At 42.8% G+C, this 12,229-nt stretch overlaps 1 protein-coding gene across 4 annotated transcripts in view; it reads left to right on the top strand.

Moving 5' to 3' along the window:
* The window catches only part of LOC144498589 (coiled-coil domain-containing protein 91-like), a 167,560-nt gene that overhangs the window by 133,641 nt on the left and 21,690 nt on the right, over positions 1-12,229 (top strand). The gene's annotated exons all lie outside the window — the stretch shown is intronic.

Here is a 12,229-nt window from a genome sequence, read left to right as displayed (position 1 = left end):
TTTTTGCTGAGAAAGATGAAAGAAAAGCTGTTTTAAATATTCTTGTTTTTTTACATTTAAAATGTGTATGAAGTCTCTATAAAATTTTGCAGATATTCGCTACTACATTTAAAGATTCAAATTAAGATTATGGAATGCAAATCCTTATAAAAGATTTGTGACTGCTTGCCAAATGATTATAATAGCATGATCTGGGCATATCCTAACCCAGTTGCAAGGTAATTTTTATTTTTCCACAGGGACTATTTTTGATTCAAGGTATCAGCCAAGACACTATAGGAGATGCAGCATTTGTATCCTGAGATCTCTGATGGTTCGAAAGAAAACCAGTTGAGGTTATTATCTAACCGTAATAGAATACCTGCTGCCCCCAGTGAGTAATCTAAATTAACACGTAATTGAGAGACCCTATATGGAAAATCATAGTCCAACAGAGGGAATACTTGGACTGAAAAACAACAATTTGACTTTATGGCATTATAAGGACACAATGCCACCCTGGCAGAAAATATTGCAATAAGGCTATACAATCGCATGCAAATTTCTATATTGCAGTTTTCTTAAAAAGAATAATTAACAGGAAGAAAGTCAGTGATTTCCAGTCAACAGAAAGTAGCTTCTGTTGTAGAATTCTGTTCATCTTTTCAGTTGATATGCATCCTAAGCACACCACAAACTCACCCAAGTACACTTTTGAGGTTGTAATATTGGGATTCGAAAAGTTTCAGTTTAAACATGGATGCAAGGAACAGGAGTAGGCCATTTGGCCCTTTGAGCCTGCTCTGCCACTCAATATGATCATGGCTGATCCTCAATCTCAATGTTATATTCTTACTTTCATAACTCTTGATACCATTAAAATCTAAAAAAAAATAGCTTTGTGCCAAGATGTAAATGGCATTCTGGTGTGAGTCCTGGCACTTTGCAGCACTAGGTATTGTAGGAGAGCAAATGTACACCTAGCTACAACGTTGTGACATCTTTATTCCCAAACACATGATTCTATCCAGAACAAGTCAAATCACACTTTACTCCTGTAATGTATATCAATTGAAGAATGAAAGATCTTATAACAGTAGGTAATGTATCCTCCATGTGTGCAGTTCACATGTGGCAGTCGTAGGTCATTTGCATCTTTAGTGAACCGTAGCCCTTCCTGTTCATGTAGGTAAGGTATTGTGTGCAGGTGCTCAAAAGGCTACATCTGTGCACTCTGATTTTCTTTACCCCAGAGAAATCATACTGCATGTAGTATTGCATCTGTTTTTCCTTCTGTTTTCCATAAGAAAATTTTTGCTACTTTTCTATCCAAAACAGGGCATCTATTATCACCTTGATGCGGTGGTGCTTGGCAAACTGATTTATCTCATACAAGTGTGTTGTGGATAACTTTACCGATCCTGTTACGTGGAAGTTTACAGTCATGATCATTTTCAGTCCCATGGACTGTTAGCTATGTCAATCGGACTCGTCCAGAGCCATTCCAATGAAGTTCAGCCTCCTCAGATAAAGCCCGACATATGGGTACAAATAAATCATAGGGTGCATCTTACCTGCCGCTCACACCACACTCCCGCTGCAGCGAGGTCAGAGAATTTTGTGGCCAGTCAAATCTCCATTCACTGCAGCGGGATGGGAAAATCCCGCTGATGCGAACGGTGGTAAGATTCCAGCCATAGTTTCACATCACACCCAATGGCCAAGGTATGGGTGGGTGTGCCTCTCATCTTTAGAACTCTCAGTCACATTCTTTCTTCCTTTTTCTAGAAATGGAAACAACAATCAGTACAGGACCCAAATGGTCCTTCCAACAAAGTGAACCATCCTATAAAACGTTGTCATTAATCTTGTATTTTTGCACGTCACAGCTATAATGATGCAATATACTTAAAATTCCGTTGTTACAGCTAAATTTGATTTGCACATGGGAATTGTTTTCATTTGCAGTGGTCAAGAACTCCACAAAGCAATTTTCACATCAACACTATGTTGACTCCAGTGCGAAACATCAGCCATTATTAGAACTGAATTTGTGCAAACAGTGATTCTTAACACACTGAAAAAATGTAGTTCTAAGATGGTATTTGTTGAATGTTGCGTCTGCTCCAGAGCTAGATTAAGTGGTACAGGGCTTCCAAAAGAAGGTAAATAATTGGTTGGTGAGTAGCTTTTCTCTTTTTTTCTAAACTATGATAATTCAAATTAGGAACTGGGAAATTGAAAACATTTGAAACCTAAGTAGTTAAATAAAACATAATAAAGGATGATGTGGCAGTTGATGAGTTGCACAACTGTAGCATGCGGGAGTTGGTGGACACCAGTGTGATCCATGATTCTGCAGTAAACTTCTGCAGCTCAAAGAACTTTGACTCCGCGTTGTTGAGCTGGAGTCTGAGTTTACGGTGCTGCAGTGCATCAGGGTGGGGCAAAGCCACCTGATCACTTTGTTCCTGGAGGCAGTCATTCCCCTCAGTCTTGGATCTTTAAGTGGTCAAGACAGGTCAGCGTGTCTGCGAATGAGGTGGGTATGTGGATTGAGAAGGTAGAAGTGGAGGAGCCTCAGCCCCTGCAATTGTCCAACAGGTTTGAGATTCTTGTAAATTGTGTGGACAAGAACTAGGGCTACAGGGTTGATGAGTGAACTGACCAAGAAATTGTGGTGGAGAGTGCCATTCATTTGGAGGGGTGAGTCAAAAGGAATATAATTGTAGCAGGGAACCGCATATTCAGGGAGAATCACCATTCTTCTCTGCAGTCGACTGTGTGCATCCTTAAGGTTGTTTATTTTAATTCTTCGTCGGATGTGTGCATCACTGACAAAGCCAGCATTTGTTGCTCATCTCTATTATGATGATCAATACTAGTTTCATGGTTACCATCGCTAACATTAACTTTATATTTCATTTTAATTACATTTTATTTATTGAATTTAAATTCTACCAACTGTCATTGTGGGATTTGAAAAATGTCCTGGGCATTAGCCTGGGTCTTTGACATTATCGTTTTACTGCCTTCTCTCCTGTGTTGCCTGTCTGGTGCCAAGGTTCAGGACATTGGCTTGGGTTGGAGAGGAACTTGCGGTGGGCGAGCAAGGATCCAGTTGTCATGATCCACGTGGTCCAATGACATAAATAAGAGGCTCTGCTCAGGGATTGAGCAGCTCCGGGTTAATTTAAAAAGCAGAACCGCAAAGGCATTAATCGCTACCAGAACCACCTGTGAATTAACATGGGGTAAATATGATCAGGGAGTTGATTGCATGGCTCAAAGATTGGTGTAGGAGAAATGGGTTTTGATTCATGAGTCATTAGCACCAGTACTGGGGAAAGAGGGAGCTGCACCATTTGGACAGTTCCCACAACCTGTGAGTTCCAATGCAGGCCACATGTGTGTGGCCTTGTTGAACCTGCCATATTCAAGAAAAATAATCAGAAAGTACAATGATTGTTGGTATTATTGTGGAATTCATAATTCCAGGGTTAATTCATAACAAAAATCTGAAATGTTTAAATATCAATAGAGACCAAAAAAAGGTTCAGAATTGTTCAGGAGTCATTCATTAAGTTTCTGAGACATGAACTGTTATGTCATTAAAATTGCGAAGTGAACAAATTCAGATTGGTTAATAAGTATATTGTGAATCCTAAAGGAAGAAGCTTTAGAGTTTTAAACCACATGTCTGATATAACCTAATTTGGTTTCAAATCTTTAAACCATTCTGTAGTCTTTATAAATAGAATAAATTGGGTTGATCTAATTTGAAATCTACTTCTAACATCAAAAGACGCTAACCTTTTAGTATTCATGATGATCTGCCCAAAGGGTCAGTCATCCCCAACATTAGTTTATCATTGTAGATTAGTAACAAAGCAAAAATCCATATGGATTCATACTGCAGATTTCGAATTGTTCTGCATTTCCTGTGGTCAACCATCCTTGCCTATATTTTAAAAGTGATTTTATCTTATTACTTCGAGGTGCCATTGTCAGTATATCTAAAAATTCAGATGACACTCTAGGATCATCATTGACCTATAGCATACTTCAGTTTGTTTGAGTTTCATTTGATTCACTTTTTGTAGCAGTCTAATAAATGTCACTGTAATTCAAAGTCAGTTGACCCATGCCCAGAAAATTCCTACTAAGACATTGTGCTGGACTTTGTGGACAAAGGTGAAGGAATGGCACTTGCTGTTCAATACGTCGACAGCTACCCATAGAGCTCCAGCTGGTTGTTGAGCAAAGACTTGGGGCGCAACTTTACGGCCTCATCACGACATGGACGAGACTGGAAAACTCATTGATCCATTCAAAGGTTCATTGACTTTGGTGAGCCTGGAAAATCCAGCTGGCGGGTTGGGCCACCCTTGGAGTCATCAAGCCTCTGCTCTGATCTAGCGCAGTGCCATCTACAGGGGATCTGTGACTTGTGTGAGCAGACTAGGACAGCAATATAGCGAGACTTCTCAACCAATCAGGCTGAAGAGTTCTCACTAAGAACTGTAGAGTATAAAGCAAGCGACATGAACTATATTTAAATTTTGAACAAAGAATGCAATAAAGAGCAGAGATGAAAGATAAGGTTAAGAGAGGGATAAAAGAGACAGAAAATCATTAAAAACATTAGGGGGCAATTCACTGGTCCTATTTACCACTGGCGGGAATCCTGACCACCCGCTGAATGGAGCATCGGAGCTAAAACGGGATTCCCGACGTGATCGTGTCATCATTCATCAGCCGACCTCGATCAGTTTCTTATCCATTGATTATTCCAAACAGCTCATTTTAATGTAATTAGTGGGCGTAAAGCCCTCCTGCCATTCACCCGTCTCTCCAGCGGAATCTGCACTTGGTGGGTTTTGTTGTGACTTATGAACATTGTGGACCTGAAGAACTAAAAGTACTTAGCTGGTTTTGAGATTGCCTGTAACTGTAACCACAAGCAGCTGCAGGAACTTCAATGCAGCTAAGTTCTCTTGGGTCCTTTTTTGTATGAACATTGCAGTTAAGAACAATGGAAGGGGGTTCTTGAAACTCATTCAACCATTAAAGGAAAGATCAGCGAACAAAGCTGACTGCATGCTGTCCATTAAGTTGTCCATCCAAGGAGAGAGTTATAAGGACTGGACTGAAATTGAATGGAAACGAGGCTTTTCAAATGGTTTGAAGGGATTTCAAAGACTTAGACCTTTCTCTGAAGGCTCAGAGACTTGAAATAAATGTGGTGAGTGAGCAGCTGTGAAGAAGGGAACTGCCCCCCACCCCCCTCCAGTGTAAGTGAATTCTCCTGTCAGCCAGTGACTTAAAAGGGGTCTCCTCACACCTGCAGCTTCTTAGAGAGAGAAAGGGGAATTCCTGATGCAGAATGGAGTGCTGCTGGGATGTGGCAGCCTGCCAGGTGTCCAGGAGGCATGAAGATTAAAGTGACCAGGACATTTCAAAGTTTTCATAATTGACAGATAGAAATGAAGACTTTGATCAAGAGATGCTTGAAATTATGATGTCAAGATTTTCAGGTTTCTTAGGGCTAGGAGGAGCAGTCTAGCCATTAGACCCCCATTCTGGGGGAAAGTGCCGAGGTCAACCTCCTGCCCAACGTGAGTTCTCCCCACCCCCAGGAACCTGGGGAAACCTCGCGCCCCCCCGCAGCCTGGCAGGGGCAGAAGGGCACATAGGCACTGCACTTACCTTCTTGACCCCACTCGGTGTCCAATGTGCCAGGCCAGGGTTTTGTTACCAGTGTGCACTGCCGAGGGGGGTCACCTGAGGGGCAGCCAAAGGGGAGCTGAGGAGGGGCCAGAGGGAGAGGGGAGCTGAGGAGGGGACTGAGGGGGAGTGTCTGGGGGGCTGAGGTTGGAGGGGGAGCTGAGGGAGTGGGGTCAGGTCACCTTTATACAAGTGTCGTGTGGGGGGGCGTGATCAAAATCATGTTAGAACCCACAGTCTATGTTAAATTGAAATGATTTGTACATTGTCATTATTGACAATGATGGACAAAAAACATAATCATTGGGGGCATTCTAGTTTTCTTGCTGCTATGGGCACGTAGAACCAATTTGGGTGAATCGTGGCCACTATCTTTTAAAATCTCTAACACTAATTAATTTCTGAAGGAATGCGACGCCACATTTGCAAAGTCACACTTTCTGTGCTGGAGAGGTAATTATGGCCTATCCCATCATTAAAAATTTACTTACACCTGAATGCACCAACCCTAACATTTTCTGCCATGTTTAATGGGTAACTGGTAGGTAATTACTACATCTTCATAACATTACACCGATTTATCAGTGAGGTACTGTTACAGCGCAGATTGTAGGGGATCAGGGTATCGCGGACTTCTGAATTTTCGTGTTATCTGTTCATGTGCATATTCCGGAAGTTGCTGCTTGTGCTACTGCATAATAGCATTTAGCTTCATTGTTATTTTCAATGCAAAATCTGCGTCACTGTATCTCATGGCTCCTCATGGCAAAAAACAACCTCATCCTATTGCTTTTTATCATCTTCATTTCTGTGCCTAAGGTAATGTTGCAAGATTGAAAGTTGAGTCATTTTGATTGCACACCACAAGGCAAATGACGCCAACTGTGGGGAAAATATTCCTGACCAAAATCATGTTCGAACCCACAGCCTATGTTAAATTGAAATGATTTGTACGTTGTCATTATTGACAATGATGGACAAAAAACATAATCATTAGTAACTACTTCCTGGCGAGCATTTTTTTTCTGATTTGCTCTATGCATGTAATATTTTCACAGCTCCATCAAGAAAGATACCTTGCCATTTCTTCAAGCCGCAAGACATGCCCATAAAACATTTTAGCTGTAAAATATCTCTTTAAAATGTTGCTGGCATTTTTGTGAGCAGTGAAATCCAGGTATTTATACATAGGATTTGCCCATGTTTTTTATGCCAAACTTGGGGCTTGTAATCTCAGCCGGATGCCAATCCATTTGCACATATCTCCTGAGTGTTCTGCACTGAACCCAAAATCAACCCTATTAGTCCAAAACTGTGCTGAACTTCAACTGGTTCACTGAAGCCTGAAATGCAGAAGATAATAAAACTAAATGAGCATACAAGGATGTTGGAAAGTTATAGAGAATGAAGGGAAATTGGTTTAATTAGTTGAAATAATTCATGTGCAATAATGTAATAAAACATGTGATATTAACTAAATTAAATGTGGCATCACCAAAGGGAAAATCCCAATTATTATTTAAAAGGAGTCTAATGATCAAAATGAATGACCTGTGATCAGTTTGAGGTGTAACGAAAGAACACAGACCAGAGAAGTGAATTAATGACTTTATAACTTGGAGCTTGTTAACTTATTTGCTTCATGTCAGTGAAGGGCCACTGATGCTGCTGGGGTCCCTTCGAGAGCTAAAGAGTGCCCTAAAAGGGGCCTCCTGCTGGAGCCCACTGGAAAGCTACCAGTGTTTAATTGGCGGCCTCCCCATTTAGTGGACGTTGGAAAGAGCCCTTAATTGACCACTAGGGTGGCTCTATTGGGCTCCAGGTGAGCTGGCCGTCTGACTCCTTTCCTGCTGCTGGCAAAATGGCATGGCGGCAAGAAGGTGTTGGATACCTCACCCAAAGCTTTCCGATGCCATTTTGCAAGCCTTCCTGCCACCAAGCCTATTCCTAAAGGCCCTGTAAAATTCAGCCTAATGTACTTGTTTGTATTAGTTTTGATGCCTTTGCTATTAGTTATGTTGTGAAGAGAATAGGAAAAGGGATAATGCAATAAAGCGGCATGTTTATAAACATATCACACAAATAATTTTGTTACATCTCAGTGATTTCTGCATTGAAAACCGCTGCTGGTGCCCTTTTAAATGTGGAGAATTTTCAAATCACTCAGATGTGGCCATTTACCCAAATACAAGCCAAATGCCTGGAGCTGGGAAACATGTAGTTATTTGGTTTGGAGAGTAGGAGTATTTTATTTCCACTTTTTATTTTATTGCTGCACATAACTAAACTAGCCTTTTGCTTGTCAATGCCAAGTACTTAAGCTATAACTAGAGGAAATGAATCCTTAAAAAATTAACTAAACTATATCTTTGATATATATGAACTGATCATTATGGTAGGAAAGGCCTAAAGATATAACCACAGCAAAACACAAAATGAGGTATTTTTAAGGACCCTAAATATATTACTATTCCAGTTCTCTTCCTGCACCTAGTGGTGCACTAAAACTTACTTTCGTCTGTTTTCATAGCTAATAATTCCTAGAACAGGTTGCTAGTCTGTCACTAGAAGCTTACAGCTTGAGGGGATCCCACTCCACATAAAGTGTGTCTGACCAATCTCTCCCACTCTTACCACCAGCAATTGTTGTGTTGGAAGGATTTGCAGGTTGACACTTCTCAATATGTTTGGCCGAGTTATGAATGCACCTTCCTTGGCCATCAGATCATCAAACCTGGAACCTCTGGCTCAGAGTCAGGGGTTCTACCCACTGTGCGAGAGTGATTAGAATGGGAACTCACTACCAACAGGAGTAATTGAGATGCGTAGCATGAGGGAGAAAGTAATGGAAGGATTTATTAATGAGGTTGGATGAACAAGGATTGTCGGAGCCTTGTGTGAAGTATAAGCACTGGCATTGTCATGTTGGTATGAATAACTCTTTGCTATAAATATTTTGTAACACGTTAGGGCACAATCTTAACAAAAAAATTCAAAGTGTCATAAAGGTCTGAAAATGGGTGTTTCACACCTGTATTTTTGGGCGAGTTTGGCAATGCAATCTTACCACACTGGCAGTTTTTTTGACTATGTGGAGATGCAGGTGTTGGACTGGGGTAAACACAGTAAGAAGCCTCACAACACCAGGTTAAAGTCCAACAGGTTTATTTGGTAGCAAAAGCCACGAGCTTTCGGAGCGCTGCCCCTTCGTCAGATGAGTGGGAGTTCTATTCACACACAGGGCATATAAAGACACAAACTCAATTTACAAAATAATGATTGGAATGCGAGTCTTTACAGGTAATCAAGTCTTAAAGGTTCAGACAATGTGAGTGGAGAGAGTGTTAAGCACAGGTTAAAGAGATGTGTATTGTCTCCAGGCAGGACAGTTAATGAGATTTTGCAAGTCCAGGCAAGTCGTGGGGGTTACAAATAGTGTGACATGAACCCAAGATCCCGGTTGAGGCCGTCCTCATGTGTGCGGAACTTGGCTATCAGTCTCTGCTCAGCGACTCTGCGCTGTCGTGTGTCGTGAAGGCCGCCTTGGAGAACGCTTACCCGAAGATTAGAGGCCGAATGCCCGTGACGCCGTGAATGCCGGTCACGGACATTCGGCCTCTGATCTTCGGGTAAGTGTTCTCCAAGGCGGCCTTCACGACACACGACAGTGCAGAGTCGCTGAGCAGAGACTGATAGCCAAGTTCCGCACACATGAGGACGGCCTCAACCGGGATCTTGGGTTCATGTCACACTATCTGTAACACCCAGGACTTGCAAAATCTCATTAACTGTCCTGTCTGGAGACAATACACATCTCTTTAACCTGTGCTTAACCCTCTCTCCACTCACATTGTCTGTACCTTTAAGACTTGATTACCTGTAAAGACTCGCATTCCAATCGTTATTTTGTAAATTGAGTTTGTGTCTTTATATGCCCTGTTTGTGAACAGAACACCCACTCACCTGATGAAGGGAAAGCGCTCCGAAAGCTCGTGGCTTTTGCTACCAAATAAACCTGTTGGACTTTAACCTGGTGTTGTGAGACTTCTTACAGTTTTTTTGACAGCAGTGCGATTTGCACTGGGGGAGATGAGCCTATGTTTGTTAGTGAATCCGGCTTCAGAGAGCTCGGGTGCCATTGCACAGGGCATCCCGATTTCTCAGTGAACTGGGACAACACCACCCCTCCCATCGTCATCAGGATGTTCTCCCCCACACCAACGTGGGTTGCCAGCATTGGGGCATCAGGACCTTCCCAACGAGTCCCTTGGCAAACCCCCTACACTCCCCTGTACACACACCCCCCCCTTGCAAAGTGCCACTGCACCCCCTCCTTGCATAGCCCCCCCTACATAGTCCCCCGCAAATCATCCCCCGGTTGAGCCCCTCCCCTTGTAGAGACCCCCATGCCCCCCCCCCCCCCATGCCCCCTTGAGTTCCCCCGCATAAGCCCCCCATCATTGTGCATACCCCCCACCCCCGATCATGGCATTCCCCCCTAACTCCGGCCCAACGCCCACTTAGGCCACGCCCCGTGGCACTGCCCTGGCACACTTGTGATGACCAACTGGGCAGCGCTAGCTTGCTAGGTGGGCAGTGCCAGTATAAGGTGGGCACTGCCCAGCCATGGGCCTGATCACCCGGGGCTTCAATGGTCTCCAGTCCCCCCCCCCCCCCTCTCCCGGCATGGCTATCACGTCTGGTCTTCACTGGTCAAGACCAGCAGTAATTCTCGCTGCTGTGAGGCCCCACCGGCGAGGTGGTAAGCATCCGTGAGGCTATAAACAGCCATGCGGAACGTGCTAATGTCATGTTGATGATGACAATATTCATATCGGCTCTGCACCCTTTCTGGTCATGAAGCCGATCCTGTTGGCAAAACAGTGTGGCACGGTAGCGCAGTGGTTAGCACTGCTGCTCCACAGCTCCAGGGTCCCGGGTTCGATTCCCGGCTCGGGTCACTGTCTGTGTGGAGTTTGCACGTTCTCCTCGTGTCTGCGTGGGTTTCCTCCGGGTGCTCCGGTTTCCTCCCACAGTCCAAAGATGTGCGGGTTAGGTTGATTGGCCAGGTTAAAAATTGTCCCATAGAATCCTAAAATGCGTAGGTTAGAGGGATTAGCGGGTAAATATGTGGGGGTAGGGCCTGGGTGGGATTGTGGTCGGTGCAGACTCGATGGGCCGAATGGCCTCCTTCTGCTCTGTAGGGTTTCTATGATTCTATGGGCTGATCCTATGAGTGCTGGTAACTCTGTGCGTGGCACAAACCGGGCATGACCCCTATTTCTGACCTTGCATGCCATCATGGACGAAAAGAAATTGGTTTAGGTTGGAGGGTCACAGTTTATTTTTTTATTTATTTTTTTTTAACTGGTCGGTGCAACATCGTGGGCCGAAGGGCCTGTTCTGCGCTGTAATGTTCTATGTTCTATGTTCTATGTTCTATCTTACCAGCTTGCTGCGCCAATCGACTGGCACACTGAGCCAGTGAGATCACGCCCATTAGAGTCTGAAGTCATTTGCAAGTTGGCAAATTGCTTTGATTTTCAGTTTGCTATTAAGAAGTCTGTTACCCTCAACTCTGGCTTTGTCAAGTTACTTTGTTGAATGCCTTTTGGAAATCCAAGTACACAACATCTCCTTTATCCATGTTGCTTGTTACTTCCTCAAATAATTCTATTAGTTCGGCATGATTTTCCTCTCACAAAACCAATTTGACTCTGGCTGATTTTTTTATGATTTTCTATATGTCCGGCTATTACCTTCTTAATAATAGGATTCTAATATTTTCGTGATGCCAGATGTTTAGCTAGCTTTAGTTTCCTGCTTTCTGTCTCCCTTCTTTCTGGAATAGATGTGTCACTTTCCAGTCCACTGGGACCTTTCTAGAATCTACAGCATTTTGGAATATCATCACCAATGCATTGACCATCACTGCACAACTTCCTTTAAGACCTTAGGATGAAAATCATCAGGTCCAAGGGACTTGTCAAGGCTTAATTCTATTAGTTTTCCAGTACGTTTTCCTTAATGATTGTGATTGTTTCAAGTTCTTCCCTGTCTTTTACCTTTTAATTTTCAAGTATTCTTGGGATATTTTTTGCTGTATTCTACTGTGAAGACAGACTCAAAATACCTGTTCAATGCTTCTGCCATTTTCTTGCCTCCCGTTATTACTTCTCCAGTCTTGCCCTCTAAGGAACCGGCTCTCACTTTAGTTACTCTTTTTAAAAGCTTATAGGCACTCTTGCCGTCAGTTTTAAAAAAATTTTCCTAGTCTGCTCACTCTCGTACTCTAAATTTTCCCTGCTCATTTTTTAAAGTCCTTATTTGATGATCTCTAAAATCTGTCCAATCTTTGCAGTGTTGTACACTTTTCTTTCAATTTGATATCATTGTTAACTTCCTTAGTTAGCTACGGATGATGAAAGACAGAGGGGGTGATCTTACCAAACAAATTCCAAGTGCAGAATGACTTGTCAATAATTCAAAACAAAAGTAAATCTGTGGGTTTATTTTTCAGGGT

The sequence above is a fragment of the Mustelus asterias genome, chromosome 9, assembly GCF_964213995.1.
Source record: "Mustelus asterias chromosome 9, sMusAst1.hap1.1, whole genome shotgun sequence".
In the NCBI taxonomy this organism is placed as follows: Eukaryota; Metazoa; Chordata; class Chondrichthyes; order Carcharhiniformes; family Triakidae; genus Mustelus; species Mustelus asterias.
Note: the sequence above shows the minus strand (reverse complement) of the source record. Positions and strands in the feature narration are given on the sequence as shown.